Here is a 16,458-nt window from a genome sequence, read left to right as displayed (position 1 = left end):
AGCCGATGATTTAAAAACACAACTACAATAAATTTTCAAAGGCTGGAGACCCAAAGTATTATCGTTAAATAATTTTAAAAAAGGTGGCTGAAGGCCCAAACAATGAAAGACAAGACAAGCACGGAATTTTCAGTTTTAAAACGGCTGAAGGCCCATTACTTAAAACCAAACTATGTGCATACAAATCCAAACAATCGGTTATGACCCATTAAAATACACAGACACGAATAAGAAATGGCTGTACATCCAATGGCGCTCAGAATTTTACGGGGGTCCGTCTGCACTTAAAATGTTAACGTTCGCTTAGGGGAGACAGGTAGTCTGCCCAACTATATCCGATCCGCCGGCAACCCAAGCAAGAGACAGTCAACGGACCCACCGACAAGACGACTTGGTTTCCACCCGACCAGTACACAAGCAACTCCAAAGCCAAAGCCAAAAAGGGAGTAGACGCCAGCAACCAAGTATGCAGAAGCTGTCAAACTTCAAACACGTGTTGGACAGCGACAACACGATGAGGAAAGGACACTGCCTGAATTTTACGTCAGCGACCAAGGCAGGTAACCGGAACGTTAACGGCCACAAGGCGGAAAATTCCGCTGGAGCACTAGGATTTCAAATAACTAAAATACAGCTAAACCACAACGGACGGTGGCCAAACTTTCGCCGAGCACCTGCTGTTGCTCATGGGAATACCCCAACAGCGAACCATGAAAACCAACGGCACAATGTGAGCAGACTCGCTTCGGTAATTAAATCACCACTCAACTTTGATATCCCGGGTCGGTGTGCCACAAACCTCGTAGCAATTGGAGTAGCACCCACACACTTCGACACTGTGTACAGACCGCCAGCGGGCCTGACCCACTGCGCCGCGCGGAGATTGCCTCGCTGGTCCACACCAACCGTCTACTGCTCTCACACAGCACGGAGACAACACTAAAATAACTGAACGGTCGACATCATAAGCTACACCAAGACCGTCCTCAGTTCAAGTCATGTGTGTAGCAATGGTCTGGCGAGTCATGGCTATCCTCACCACTGTTCCAATCCGACCGACTTCCACCGCGTCACAACTCAACGACTGCCAGGTCAGAACTGCCGTGATAGCGCCTCCCAACTCACTCGCGCATCCGAACCAACTCCGAACACACGACAACCGGGAAGTAATAGCACTCAGCAAAGTTAATACGCCAGGGCTTATATCGATAAGCGCCTCTGCTGCCGCTCACGTACAGGCCAGGCGGGGACTCAGTGACATCAGTATTGAAATAAGCGTAACGAGTTGATAGTACAGTGAAAACAGGACGTCAAATAAGTTATGGTACGAACACCAGCCTCGAACGGATCACCTACGTCAACGTCATCTTGAGAAAATGTATTTACTGCCGGCACGGTGTGTCGCTTATACTGATTATGTTACTGTTTCATGAAGTTATCAGAAGAGGGCTAAAGGTACGCATTCGAAGGAAGGCGAATTGGGCCGCGTTAAACACTACAAATAGGTCTATGCTTCTACTTAGTCTCTTACTCCCGCACCATGCCTTAGAAACTATGAATAATATTATATGAATGTGCCTCACTCTAGACCCTTGCCTTTACACATGTTTTTTTGGTCTTTTCTGCAGCCAGTGTGCAACCAGGGCAGAAATTCGAATAAATGGCAGCAATTTGAAAAGAGATTAGGGTTACACACTTACAGAGGAATGGGGGACGGCTTCAGACATCAAATGGAAGTAGACAATGTTGCTTGGCGCTTGAAGAAGGCCTCATGCTCTCTCTCCTGCCGACGTCACTGGGCCCTGTGATGGACCGGAGGTGCCCATAGCTCTCCATCCATGCTCGTAGTTCGCCCTCCTCTGTAAGGTTGCATACACTGCTGCGTTGTCCACGTAAGCTGAACACTGTATCGACATTCCTCTCTTTGGGCGTTAATCGGTATTATTTAGTATTTTATTAACTATTTGTTTCCTTTATATTTCAGTATACTAATCACTGATAACTCTTCACCTGAAGTCTTGATCTTAAAATGAATGTTCAGTACAATGGTATTCAAAGTTCTGTAGCTATTAGAAAATACAACTTACGTTAGATTCCAGATGGCATGTGTCGAAATTGCAAGCAGTAATAGATAAATAAACCTGTGATAAAATTTCCTCTCCTTCATAAAAATCCAGTGGTCTTAGATATCCTGTCCAGCTGCTCCGCCTACACCATCACTTCCTACTGAGTTGTCAGTAGCGTTTGCAATCTACGTCACCAGTTATATGCCGGTATGTATTCCAATCTCTGGCTTCTGTTATAATTTTTACTCTCTACAGTTGTCTGTAATGCTGTGGATGTTATTCCTTCACGTCTTAATACTCTTCCTGCTTCTTGTTAGAGCTTCTCGTATGTTCCATCCCTCGTCGGTTCAATGGAGAACCGCCTCCTTCCTTGCCTTACCAGTCCACATAATTTTCAACATCGGATCTCAAATACTTCGGCTGTCGCCTGTTGTAGTTTCCCCACCTTCCGTGTATCTCTACCAAATGTCTCTGAGCACTATGGGCTTTAACATCTGTGGTCATCATTCCCCTAGAACTTAGAACTACTTAAATCTAATTAAAGTAAGGACACTACACACATCGATACCCGAGGCAGGATTCAAACCTGCGACCGCAGCAGTCACCCGGTTCCAGACTGAAGCGCTCAGACCCGCACGGCCACACCGGCCGGCTTTCCCACAAAGCTAACAGGAATCTACCGGGGCAAAATCCCCACAGGTGCATTAAGCAACAGTATGAAAAATTTTATAACAACTTGTTAAAGAGCAATTTCAGCAATGGGAAGCTTAGTCCATTAAACAGATCAACGAAATTCCACTAATAATATAATGACTATTCCGCAGAACTCGCTCATGGAACTCTTTCCAAGTATACCACCAAATATGAGCAAAACAGTTGTTTTAATAGTCACTTTAAATTCCATGCAACAGCGGGCACATCCCGACGGATGACTCACACAAATGCAAGAGAAACAAATTACTAGGAATAGGGCACGCACCGTGGAGAACCTCGAACGTCCTAACGAGGAAAATCCCCAAATAATAGCGAAAGAGAAATACTCAACTTTTGTTAACTACTGGGACGATCAGCGACATCAACAGAATACAGCCAAGTAGCGTGGAGCACCACCAAATCGTAGCTGGCCGAACTAACGGCGTTTTAACGCAATTCGCCCAAGGCGTCGCCCCCTGTATCGGTCAATCCGGAACTGGTTGTGCCCGCCGCTGGTGGTACACTGGAACATTTTTGAAATAAAAGAAGAACAGACAACCAAACCAAAAGAGGCAACACAAGACACTCTAATATCAAGGTTATGACCTCTTTGGATTTGACACCCTTATCAGAAAGAAAACCTCAAATAAATGACACTGAAAATTGTTCACTTCTTACAGTTCATAATTCAAAAATGTTACAGACAGTCACTCCGTTAACGAGCATAAAGTCAGGAGAAGTTAACGGCTTGCAAACCAAGAATATGAAATCTATAATACAAGACAGGAAGGTCACGGCCCCTTCAAACGGGGACCACACGGTACTTAAGTACATTAGAAACCCTTCGTCTTAATATAAAACATGGCGTGTGCACTGTGCTACGCAGGTACATGGCGTGTGCACTGTGCTACGCAGGTTTCATACTACTCATGCTTAGTACTCTCCAGTCACTAGGCAGTGTTTTATACTCTCAACACCAATATATATATATATATATATATATATATATATATATATATATATATATATATATATATATATATATATATGGTGTCACAAAAACGTACGGCCAAACTTTCAGGAAACATTCGTCACACACAAAGAGAGAAAATGTTACGTGGATATGTGTCCGAAAACACTTACTTTCCTTGTTAGAGCTCATTTCATTACTTCTCTTCAAATCACATTAATCATGGAATGGAAACAAACAGCAACAGAAAGTACCAGCGTGACTTCAAACACTTTGTTACAGGAAATGTTCAAAATGTCCTTCGTTAGCGAGGATACATGCATCCACCCTCCGTCGCATGGAATCCCTGATGCGCTGATACACCCCTGGACAACGGCGTATTGTGTCACAGTCGTCCACAATACTAGCTCTCATTTGGTACCGGGGTGGCGTAGACAAGAGCTTTCTAATGTCCCCATAACTGAAAGTCAAGAGGGTTGAGGTCAAAAGAGCGTGGAGGCCATGGAATTGGTTCGCCGCTACCAATCCATCGGTCACCGAATCTGTTGTTGAGAGGCGTACGAACACTTCGACTGAAATGTGCAAGAGCTCCATCGTGCATGAACCACACGTTGTGTCGTACTTGTAAAGGCACATGTTATAGCAGCATAGGTAGTGTATCCCGTATGAAATCATGATAACGTGCTCCATTGAGCGTAGGTGGAAGAACATGGGGCCCAATCAAGACATCACCAACAACGCCTGCCCAAACGTTCACAGAAAATCTGTGATCATGACGTGATTGCACAATTGCGTGCGGACTCTCGTCAGCCCACACGTGTTGATTGTAAAAATTTACAATTTGATCACGTTGGAATGAAGCCTCAGTCGTAAAGAGAACATTTGCACTGAAATGAGGATTGACACATTGTTGGATGAACCATTCGCAGAAGCGTACCCGTGGAGGCCAATCAGCTGCTGATAGTGCCTGTACACGCTGTACGTGGTACAGAAACAACTGCTTCTCCCGTAGCACTCTCCATACAGTGACGTGCTCAACGTTACCTTGTATAAAAGCAACTTCTCTGACGCTGACAGTAGGGTTATCGTCAACTGCACGAAGAATCGCCTCGTCCATTGCAGGTGTCCTCGTCGTTCTAGGCCTTCCCCAGTGGCGAGTCATAGGCTGCAATGTTCCGTGCTCCGTAAGACGCCGATCAATTGCTTCGAACGTCTTACTGTAGGGACACCTACGTTCTGGAAATCTGTCTCGATACAAACGTACCGCGCCATGGCTATTGCCCCGTGATAATCCATACATCAAATGGGTGCCTGCGAACTCCGCAATTGTAAGCATTACACTGACTGCAAAACCACGTTCGTGGTGAACACTAATCTGTTGATGCTACATACTGATGTGCTTGATGCTGGTACTGTAGAGCTATGAGTCGCATGTCAACACAAGCACCGAAGACAACATTACCTTCCTTCAATTGGGCCAACTGGCGGTGAATCGAGGAATTACAGTACACACTGAGGAAACTAAAATGAGCTCTAACATGAAAATTAAGCGTTTACGAACACATATCCACATGACATCTTTTCTTTATTTGTGTGTGAGGAATGTTTCCGGAAAGTTTGTCATTACCTTTTTGTAACACCCTGTATTCCGGAACCAAGAGTGAATTCCTTATTTCCGCCTCAGCGGGGATAATCACAGCCAAACACTGTTTCCGGCTGTGAACACAAATTACTATCTGATTGAACAACAATGTCACTTTTAAAAAAAGCGGGTGGCCACCGTTAGTAGTAGCATACGACAAGACTCCACGTAGCTAGTACATTCGGGGGCCATCACTAGTCCAATGTCGACACACTTCTGAAGTCACAACACGGCGCCGGGAGCAACCAACGCTCCACGTAACGGTCACTGCGAGACTCCACAACACAATCTACGCCCATAGCACAGGCAAGCACGACCTCTAGTGCCCCGGAGTAGAAAACCGAGACACATCGCCGGAAGCGCCGCATTTAAATAGCGGCCAGAAAAAGAAAACCAAAGAGAAGAAACGCAGGCCAGAAAAACCGGGTTTGCTGCCCCGACTAGAAAGAGAATGCTAGGTGGCAACGATTCTCCGACGGCTCATAGTGTCAACAGTGATGTGTACGTGGTAGATGTTGAAAGCGATTACTGCGCCACAGTTGAAAAACCTGCAACGTGATATCATCAGTTGCACTGGGCTGCATTTCATATCATTTTACTGCATATCAATATTTCAATAATATGCTCTGGGATAGGTAGACTGGAGGAGATATGTTGGCATGATGACCGCTACAATCACCTGATCTCGCACCAGTAAGCTTCTACCAATGAGCTTTTGTGAAGCCGAAACAAAGTTACAGAGTTGCAGTACTTGAAGATACGCTTTCGCTACGTATTTTAAAGTGTCGTCGGAATTTTCTGGAGAGGACATGGAGAGAAACTGAGTACTGGATGCTGTCCATGCTGCTTGAGGCGAATACATTGTCCGCTTTGCATGAGGGAACAGTACAGGTTTGTTCTTAAGTACCTACAGCCGCATCAGAGGACGACTTAGCGAAAAACCACAAAACGTACAAAAAACATACACTTATCAGTGGATGGATTATCCAACGTTACAGATGTTCAATATGGCCTCTGTTTGAGACGCGGCGAACCTCAATACGTGGGGTAAGTTGGTTGAAGGTTCTGCTGGAACTGGTGCCTTGTCATGTGATGACAGCAGACCGTTTGAAAATCGGTAAATTTGGTTGCCTATCAGCAGAAGCGAGCTAATACCACGGGATAATTTTGAAAGCATGGTTTTGCAGCGTGCTTCGACACGCCCGATCGCTGGTGGTGTGCTCAGCAAGTACTCCAAAGCGCGTATTACGATTCGAAACTTAGGGAAATCGCCTTTGCACTGGTGTGTTGCCATTTTTTTGTTAGTTTTGTAGCGTTTGCCTAGGAGTGGTCTGAAACCCCATATGTTTTTAGGAGTAACAATGTTATTTTACTTATGAGTTTTCTTGTCACGTGTTGAAATCCAGTTTCCTTTAAAGTTATTAAAATCAGGCTCCGATATGGACGTCGTAGTACCAAGCACCCTGGGGTATAGAAAAAAAAATGAAAGAGCTGAAATCAAGTAAGTTACCAGATCCGGACGGCCGCGCGGTGACCACGCGGTTAGAACCGCCATGTCACGGATTGCGTGGCCCGTCGATCCGGAAGTTCGATTTCTCCCTCTGTCATGGGTGTGTGTGTTGTTCTTAACGTAAGTTAGTTTATGTTAGTTTAAGTAACGTGTATGTCTAGGTGCCGAGGACCTCAGCAGTTTGGAACCGTAGTTCACAGAGATTCGAACGTTTGGGGTCCGGATGAAATTCCAGTTCCGCTTTAGAAAGAATGCTGTACTGCATTGGCCTCTTACCAAGCTTTCGCTCATCGCTAATCTCTTGCCTAACGGAAAGTCGCAAGTGACTGGAAAAATGTGCAAGACAATCCTTCATATAAGAAGATTAAAAGAATGTACCAGCAGAATTAAAGACAAATACACCTAACATCGGTTTCCTTCAGAATCCTTGAACTTATTCTCAGTTCTAATATAATAAATTTTCTCGAGTTGAGAAGGTTATGTCCACCACGAATCAGCATGATTTCAGAGAGCATCGCTCATGCGAAACTCATATTGCTCTTTTGTCACATGATTGCTGCGGACTATGGATGAAGGACAACAGGCAGAGTCCATATTTCTAGATTTACGGAAAGCATTTGACACGTTTTACTGCAGCCTCTTAAGAAAGGTAAGAGTATTTGTGAGAGGTTCACAGATGTGTGAGTGCTTTGAAGAGTTTCTGAGTTACTGAACGCAGTACGTTGTCGTCGATGGCGAGCGTTGACAACAGACGAGAGTTTCTTCAGGAGCACCCCAAGTTAAGTGTGACTGCACCACTCTATATACACTCCTGGATATTGAAATAAGAACACCGAGAATTCATTGTCTCAGGAAGGGGAAACTTTATTGACACATTCCTGGGGTCAGATACATCACATGATCACACTGACAGAACCACAGGCACATAGACACAGGCAACTGAGCATGCACAATGTCGGCACTAGTACAGTGTATATCCACCTTTCGCAGCAATGCAGGCTGCTATTCTCCCATGGAGACGATCGTAGAGATGCTGGATGTAGTCCTGTGGAACGGCTTGCCATGCCATTTCCACCTGGCGCCTCAGTTGGACCAGCGTTCGTGCTGGACGTGCAAACCGCGTGAGACGACGCTCCATCCAGTCCCAAACATGTTTAATGGGGGACAGATCCGGAGATCTAGCTAGCCAGGGTAGTTTACTTACACCTTCTAGAGCACGTTGGGTAGCACGGGATACATGAGGACGTGCATTGTCCTGTTGGAACAGCAAGTTCCCTTGCCGGTCTAGGAATGGTAGAACGATGGGTTCGATGACGGTTTGGATGTACCGTGCACTATTCAGTGTCCCCTCGACGATCACCAGTGGTGTACGGCCAGTGTAGGAGATCGCTCCCCACACCATGATGCCGGGTGTTGGCCCTGTGTGCCTCGATCGTATGCAGTCCTGATTGTGGCGCTCACCTGCACGGCGCCAAACACGCATACGACCATCATTGGCACCAAGGCAGAAGCGACTCTCATCGCTGAAGACGACACGTCTCCATTCGTCCCTCCATTCACGCCTGTCGCGACACCACTGGAGGCGGGCTGCACGATGTTGGGGCGTGAGCGGAAGACGGCCTAACGGTGTGCGGGACCGTAGCCCAGCTTCTTGGAGACGGTTGCGAATGGTCCTCGCCGATACCCCAGGAGCAACAGTGTCCCTAATTTGCTGGGAAGTGGCGGTGCGGTCCCCTACGGCACTGTGTAGGATCCTACGGTCTTGGCGTGCATCCGTGCGTCGCTGCGGTCCGGTCCCAGGTCGACGGGCACGTGCACCTTCCGCCGACCACTGGCGACAACATCGATGTACTGTGGAGACCTCACGCCCCACGTGTTGAGCAATTCGGCGGTACGTCCACCCGGCCTCCCGCATGCCCACTATACGCCCTCGCTCAAAGTCCGTCAACTGCACATACGGTTCACGTCCACGCTGTCACGGCATGCTACCAGTGTTAAGGACTGCGATGGAGCTCCGTATGCCACGGCAAACTGGCTGACACTGACGGCGGCGGTGCACAAATGCTGCGCAGCTAGCGCCATTCGACGTCCAACACCGCGGTTCCTGGTGTGTCCGCTGTGCCGTGCGTGTGATCATTGCTTGTACAGCCCTCTCGCAGTGTCCGGAGCAAGTATGGTTGGTCTGACACACCGGTGTCAATGTGTTCTTTTTTCCATTTCCAGGAGTGTACATAAATGATTTCGTGAACTAGGTGTGCAGCAATCTCGGTGGTTTGCTTATGATGCTGTGGTGTACGCTAAGTAGTAAGGAGTTGAGGTTGAGTGACTATAGAAGGGTACAAGACGAAGTTTCTAGTTGGTGTGATGAATGGTAACTAGCTCTAAACCTAGAAAGATTTTAGTTAATACGGGTGAGAAGAAAAACCAAACCTGTTATGTTCGGATATTGCAGATGTGGTGTCCTGTTTGACACAGTCACGTTGTTTAATTATCTCTGCTGAACCTAGCAAAGTGATATGAAACTGAACTAACAAGTGAGGATCTTGGTAGGGATGGTTTATTGGGTGGATTTTAGGAATGGGTGGTTAATCTGTAAAAGAGAGTACATATAGGACCATAATGCGACCTGTTCTGGAGTACTGCTCGAGTGTTTGGAATTTGCTTTGGGTCGGCTTAGCGCACGTCGAGACAGGTCATTGGCGGGCTGCTAGATTAGTTACCGGTAGGTTCGAACAATACGCAAATGTTACGGAGACTATTCGGGAACTCTAAGAAGACGTTCTTTTCAAGGGACATTAATGAGCAAATTTAGCGAACCAGCATTTCAAGGTGACTGCAGAACGATTATACACTGCACTTAAGGACAACGCAGATAAGATAGGTGAGTTCTGGGCTCATACTGAGTCTTGCAGCCAGTGGTTTTCCCCTCGCTATAATTCCGAGTGGAACAGGAAAGGAAATGTCTATTACTGGTATTGGGTACTCTACCCCTAGCGCCAGACAGTGCCTTACGGAATATCTTTCTAGATGTAGTAGTTAAGTCTGAAGCCATGATGATAATTTATGAACACACTGTATATTGAATTCCGAACTAGCGACTGTGCGATTGTAAGTAGAGCTTCGTGGAAGGAGGAAGCCTTAGAGGCTCTCATACAGGATGGGGGCCGTATAACTGGTGATGAGTTGATGCTCTGGCAGCCGTTGGCGGACTGTGTGGAGTCGGTTCCTGCATGGCCTCCGGCGTCAGAGTCATGTGGGTGGTCGGCCGCGCGCCGCTGCGTCCGGGAGCGCGGCGACAATAGACGCCCGGGGGCTGCCGTGCAGAACAAAGGCAGGCGCCGAGGGGACAGGAACACGTGAGACCGCCCCGACCCCGCCCCGCCGTCACGAACGAGCCGCGTACCTGCTGACGCTGCCGGGCTGCAGGGCTGCCTACCGCTGCGCGACACGTGGGCACCACTGCGAACCGCTCTGTACCATTCTCTGCGACAGACGAGCTGTTTACATACCGCGCTGAGGCTGCCTGCATTACGGCGCTGTTCCCCACCAGATGATGGTGCTCGTGTACGGCGTTACCATCTATGAGAAATAGTTATCATTACATTGTTCGAAAACTTCGCACACTACCTTCACTCGATAAAGAACATCTGCTTATCCATCATATTGACTGCATTGCATTAAATTAAGTAAAATGTTCCATGACATTTTGTAGAGTTCGCAGAGATAAACATTCATTGCTTAAACACTGATTTTAGCTCGTGCAGAGCAGTGAATGAAATGTTTATAAGTTATCGAAATTTTATATATAATTGGGACCACAACGGTATCTCATCTCGTTTCCGATTAAATGGGTTTTGTATCCTATGGACAGTAGCTATCGTCGTGGCCTATTCCGTCTATGCGGACTAGCTATCAGCTGTGAAATACTATTCACCAGTTTTTAAGTAAACTATTAGGTGGAAAAATTTATTTTATCACATATTACATTTTTAACGAATGAGTTTCCTTTAATTACATGTTATAGTCACAACGCTGCATCAAATTAAGTAAAACACTGCGTGAATTTTAATGATGTTGCAGAGATAAAAAAGCATTGCATACACTTCATGTACAGTTGAATTAGGTTTATACGTTGCAGTGAATGAATTGTAGATAACACATCGAAATTTTATTTGAAATGGAGATCACTAAGATATCTCACTTCGATCTCGAGTCAGTGGGTTTTGCGTCCGAAGAACAGCACTGAGACGCATCCACTCGCGTCCTTGAGAGTTGCGAATCATGTGGTCGTAACAAGCAAGCGTCACATTACATAAATGAAACAAGTGAATAACAGCACGGAGTGAGACACATACGTTGTATTATAGATACTCGCCGAGGCATGGAAGTAACTCATCAGCACCAATGAGAGATCAGTGGCTCAGGTCATATTCAAATGTTCGCTGCGCTGTAGGATAATCCAGCCAGTGCCCCGCCATTTCTCCACGTGCAAAAACTTTCCTGACTAGCGCTGAAGTATTGTGGTTCAGCAAATCGGTCACTGTCTGTACACGCAGTGCAAGCCACATCACCTCTGCAGAACAGTTAAGGAAGCCTTATTTCTCCGATAAATGTTGAAAACGAAGTATGATTGAAAATAACCAAACGGAAACGTCAACTGAATATTGTAATGGAGCTGGTCAGTGACCGTATTGTTACCACAACTCGAAACATGTGATAAAAACAGGTGGGATACTCGATACACACGTAGAGCAGTCAATAGATACGGACAACCATGCGGACAGCCACCATACACAAAAATGTATCAGAAATCTAGGTATTGATTTTGTTTGTCATGTTTAAATGAATTTAGGTACATATATACCCAAATGTGTAGAAAGAAAACTTGAGTATAAATATACTCTAATGGAGTGATCGTCAAACATTTTTTCTCGATAGTCAGTGTGACAATGTGGGGTGGCACCGCGGAGTGCATCTCATTATTAATTGGTAACCTATATAAATTATTATCTCCTGAGCACCAAACACGATAGCTATTGTAAGGTCGCAATGAGGTGCCTGCCGGCCAGGAAGTACTGATCGTTAACAGTCGGCACCATTGGGAACACTTTCAGCAACCCCAAAGCCGTTACACTGTAATTTCCTCACGAAGTGTTGGTCTGCTTGCTGTGTGAGTGGATGGTTAATTGATTAAATACAGTAACAGAAATTACATTTATATCATTTCGCTGCAAGCGACTCAATCAGAAATGTCTAGTAAGTGTAGTAAACATCAGTTTTTCCTACTAATTGCTTTGTCGTACTTCAACATCAATTTAATTTAATATTTCTTGATAAAAATATGTCCGCGTCGGAAGTTGACCGCCTCTGTAACGTGCATTGGCGAATCATGTTTTTTACGTGTCGCAATTTATGTCTTAGCAGGTAGTCAGTAGCACTAGAAGACAAATGAGATGTTTCCCCACTGACATCCTATAACCCTACAGTGGCCACCCTACGTGCCCCTCTGCCTGTATGGTAAAGGGCCAAAATTACTTACCTCATGGGCGAATTCAACAAAATCAATTAAAATGACGAACATCTTCAAATGTTACTGATTATGTAAGTATTATTGTTTATTATTAAGCACTTAAGGAGCTCTCAATGTTATTTGACATTTTTGGATTCAGCTGTACTTTCTACATTCGTGTTATCAAGAAATATGGATGAGAACCACCCTCCAAACGAATGCTTGATTCGAGGTGCGTAGGGCTCATGAGCCGCCGTTTAACGATTGCTGTTATAATGTGTACTAAGAAAATAGTTCAAAATGTGGGAAGCTGTGTTCACATTAATTCTGAATGAAACGTCTTTCATATCTATTATTATTACTGTTTCAGTAAATACTACATCATAATTTCAAGAACTGCAATATAAATATTACGAATTATTAATAACTTGTGAATTTTAGCTTTAGATGTAAAGAATCGTTATCTAATTGTAATATCTATGAATTATCATGAAAAATTTTCGTTTTGTATGTAAGTTGGCGTTTCGCTGTGATTTAATACCGATTAGTAGTCTGTAGTCTGTGCTGTTCTGTTGTAATTTTATCGGTTCTGTATGTGTGATGATACTATGTGAATTTTTTTGTGTTGGGATGTTGAAACTGTGCCATGTGAAGATCAATATGAAATATCTTATGGTTCCTACAACAAATTCATTTCAGTGTTCACATTTAAGGCCAAACTCCAGCCTTCCGTTACAAGAAGAATAGCATTAAATACTGAACAGCAGTAGCAAAGACAACGAACATGTCGATTCAGGAAAACTAGTTAAGTAAAACAATAATTCCTAACAAATTTTCTCGTAACAAGTTATACATGAGCAGCTCCACTACCTGAATGCATCACGACATCAGATACAACTTGCTGAAGTGGCAGATCTGAAATCAAAATTATCAAACTTTTTTTAGAAGTGCCAAGAGAAGCATGTTTGAAAGGTTGTATGGGAAATACTTGTATTCAGAACCATGTTGAGGTAATTGCATGCCCGTGGTAGAGCTGTGCAAGTAAACCTGCCATTTTGCAATTATTTATGCATGTATTTGGTAAATCTTATAATTTTGTAAGTAGGCTCTAGAAAAAATACCAGTACTGTTAAATGGCAGAATTGGAAAATAATTTAACAAACAAAAAATTTAATTTATAGGTACAATAAACATATTAGACATTGTAAATACTTTCCAAAACCATTAAGCAAAACTAACATTTATGTTGTTATTTATGACGCAGCAACGTTGAAAATTAGCGCTTACTTGCCGACGTATCTAATCTACAACAATGCTGTCTACCTCTTTGTCGTTTTGTCGTGAACACGCACACGAAAGAGGTGTCCATATGGGTACGTTTGGCGGACACAAGAAAACCCACTTCGATGTAAGAATGGCTTAAGAATTTACCAGTGATTGGCTTAGTAACTTAAGACTTACGATAGTCGTCAAACTGCAGCTCGCACGCCACGTGCGGCCCAATTCAGTCTAGGTTCTCAACTGCATTTAGTACCAATGTGCAACTAACAACTAAAAGTCAAATCAAAAAACGTCAGCTTATTTTAGAAGCTACCTAAGAGTAACATACAACAATTTTTACAGCGACAGTAATATTTTAAAGCGTGCTTAATTATATATGACTTCAGAGAGTTCAATCGTGAGTTAATGAAAGATGGAGGCCTATCTGAAACGGACAGATGTAAACAGAGAAGGATTTGAGAAAGGGGATGCTTCATTGTTCATCTTCAACATCCATGGACGCACGCGAGTATGGTATAATCGTCAAACATAAATAATATGGATGCCTGAATTTCTGAAAACAGCCTGTCATCTTCACTACGGTAAGCATTTGCAACAAAGAAAATGAAATAAAATTAAGGCTATAGTTATAGAATTCCATGAGTAGCAGAAAAACTACCTGAAAAATATTTAGCTCAAGGCTTAAGATCCTGTCTTAAACTGCATAATGCATTTATACATAATTACAATTATTGTAATTAATCATCCACTGACACACATTACCACTCCGTCTGACAGTGTAAGAGTCACAACTTGGGGGTGTCCGAGGGCGGCAGCGATATTATATAACCGAGATGAAGTGTTCCAAATGGTGCTATATTTTAGCGACCAGAACCTGGAGACCTTGTGGTCATCTTATCGTGCCTTTACTAGTCGATTTGGAGCTCATAATGTACTAATTGCTCTAGGTTACCAGTTAATAATACGCTCGGTAACTATGCAGCCCAGTCTCAGTAAGGTCTCTTGCACAAAACGGTTTGATCAACAATGCTCTAGAAAGTTTAGTACCCGACAGCGATCGGGATTTCCAGCCCAGCCTACGTATCGATATAGAGCAAAGGTCAGAGATACTTGGAGTTCGGCCGGCCGGTGTGGCCGTGCGGTTCTAGGCACTTCAGTGTCGAACCGCGTGACCGCTACGGTCGCAGGTTCGAATTCTGCTTCGGGCATGGATGTGTGTGATGTCCTTAGGTTAGTTAGTTTAAGTAGTTCTAAGTTGTAGGGGACTGATGACCGCAGATGTTAAGTCCCATAGTGCTCAGAGCCATTTGAACTTGGGCTTCACGTCACTGCTGTAGCTTCCTCCGGCCCAGGTTGCTACCACTGCAGACATGTCATGTGCCGGCCGCTGTGGCCGAGCTTTCTAGGTGCTTCAGTCTGGAACCACGCTGCTGCTACGGTTACTGGTTCGAATCCTACTTCGGGCATGGATGTGTGATATTCAAAGGTTAGTTAGGTTTAGGTGGTTCTAAGCCTAGGGGACTGATGACCTCAGCTGTTAGGTCCCATAATGCTTAGAGCCATTTGAATCATTTGAACGTGTCATGCATGTCCGACGGAACCTGGCATCGTAATTCAGAATAACACACGTACTGCAACGTCGTATTTATCATCCGACATCCGACTTTCACGTAAAAAGTCTCTTCTGTACAGGAGTATATTTAATGGATGGACGAGTATAGGTTGCAGATGCATTGATGCCGGCACATGCACATTTGGGACTGACTGTGAGTCGTGCTCGGATAACCAAATGGTAAGGCGATCATTCCTGACAAGAGGGAAAGGCGGGTTCGAGTCCAGGTCTTGCACAAATTTTCACTGTCGTCATTCGATTATACAGCTGATGGTAGTCCATATTCGTAATTGCGAATGTCTTTTACGTATAAGATAGAGGTGAGTTAATTCCTGTAGCCTTTTCTGTCTTGGGCACGACAAAAGAAGCGTGAAAATATATTTGCACCCAAAGAACACCTAGCCGATGCCAAGTAAAACAAATCGACCTAAGGCATCCCGAAAAATACTCGTCTGCGACCGACTGGTTTTCTTTCTTTAGGTGTACCAGTCTTCGAAAGCCGTCTCAGCAATCGACCTGGCAGACAGACGTCTACCTCCTGTGACTTAGCAATTCGCTTTTCTTCGAGACTCCGTGGAGGGGATGACTGCTTCTCTGAAGAACCGCGTTGAAAAGAGAATATATGATGAATGAAGCTACGATGAGTATTTCCCGAGAAAAACCCTTTTGTTCTTCTGTATTGCTACGGCGACTTTAGAGTGTGAGATGCTGCAGTCCGCAGATCGAAAAAACATTTATCCCAGTTCTTTTTTTTTAACTGTAATTTCGGCTTCCGCGTGCTATGCTAGGAGGATGGAATTATCATATCCACCTCCACTGCCACAATGTAAATTACAAATCCAGTCAAGTCTCGTTCTCGGACATCGTTGGGCGCTGAGTCATGATGTCTAAAGCTCCATTGTGTAATCTACATGACACAATACGACCGCATGTCAGCAGCTTATCTTCCTCTAGTAATCTTGTTTGTCAAAAATTCTGGGGTTGTCCATGCATTTCGTTCTAAAAATGGTTCAAACGGCTCTGAGCACTATGGGACTCAACTGCTGTGGTCATTAGTCCCCTAGAACTTAGAACTACTTAAACCTAACTAACCTAAGGACATCACACACATCCATGCCCGAGGTAGGATTCGAACCTGCGACCGTAGCAGTCGCACGGTTCCGGACTGCGCGTCT

This window comes from Schistocerca gregaria, chromosome 7 (genome assembly GCF_023897955.1).
Source record: "Schistocerca gregaria isolate iqSchGreg1 chromosome 7, iqSchGreg1.2, whole genome shotgun sequence".
In the NCBI taxonomy this organism is placed as follows: domain Eukaryota; kingdom Metazoa; phylum Arthropoda; class Insecta; order Orthoptera; family Acrididae; genus Schistocerca; species Schistocerca gregaria.
This window is presented reverse-complemented; position numbering follows the sequence as displayed.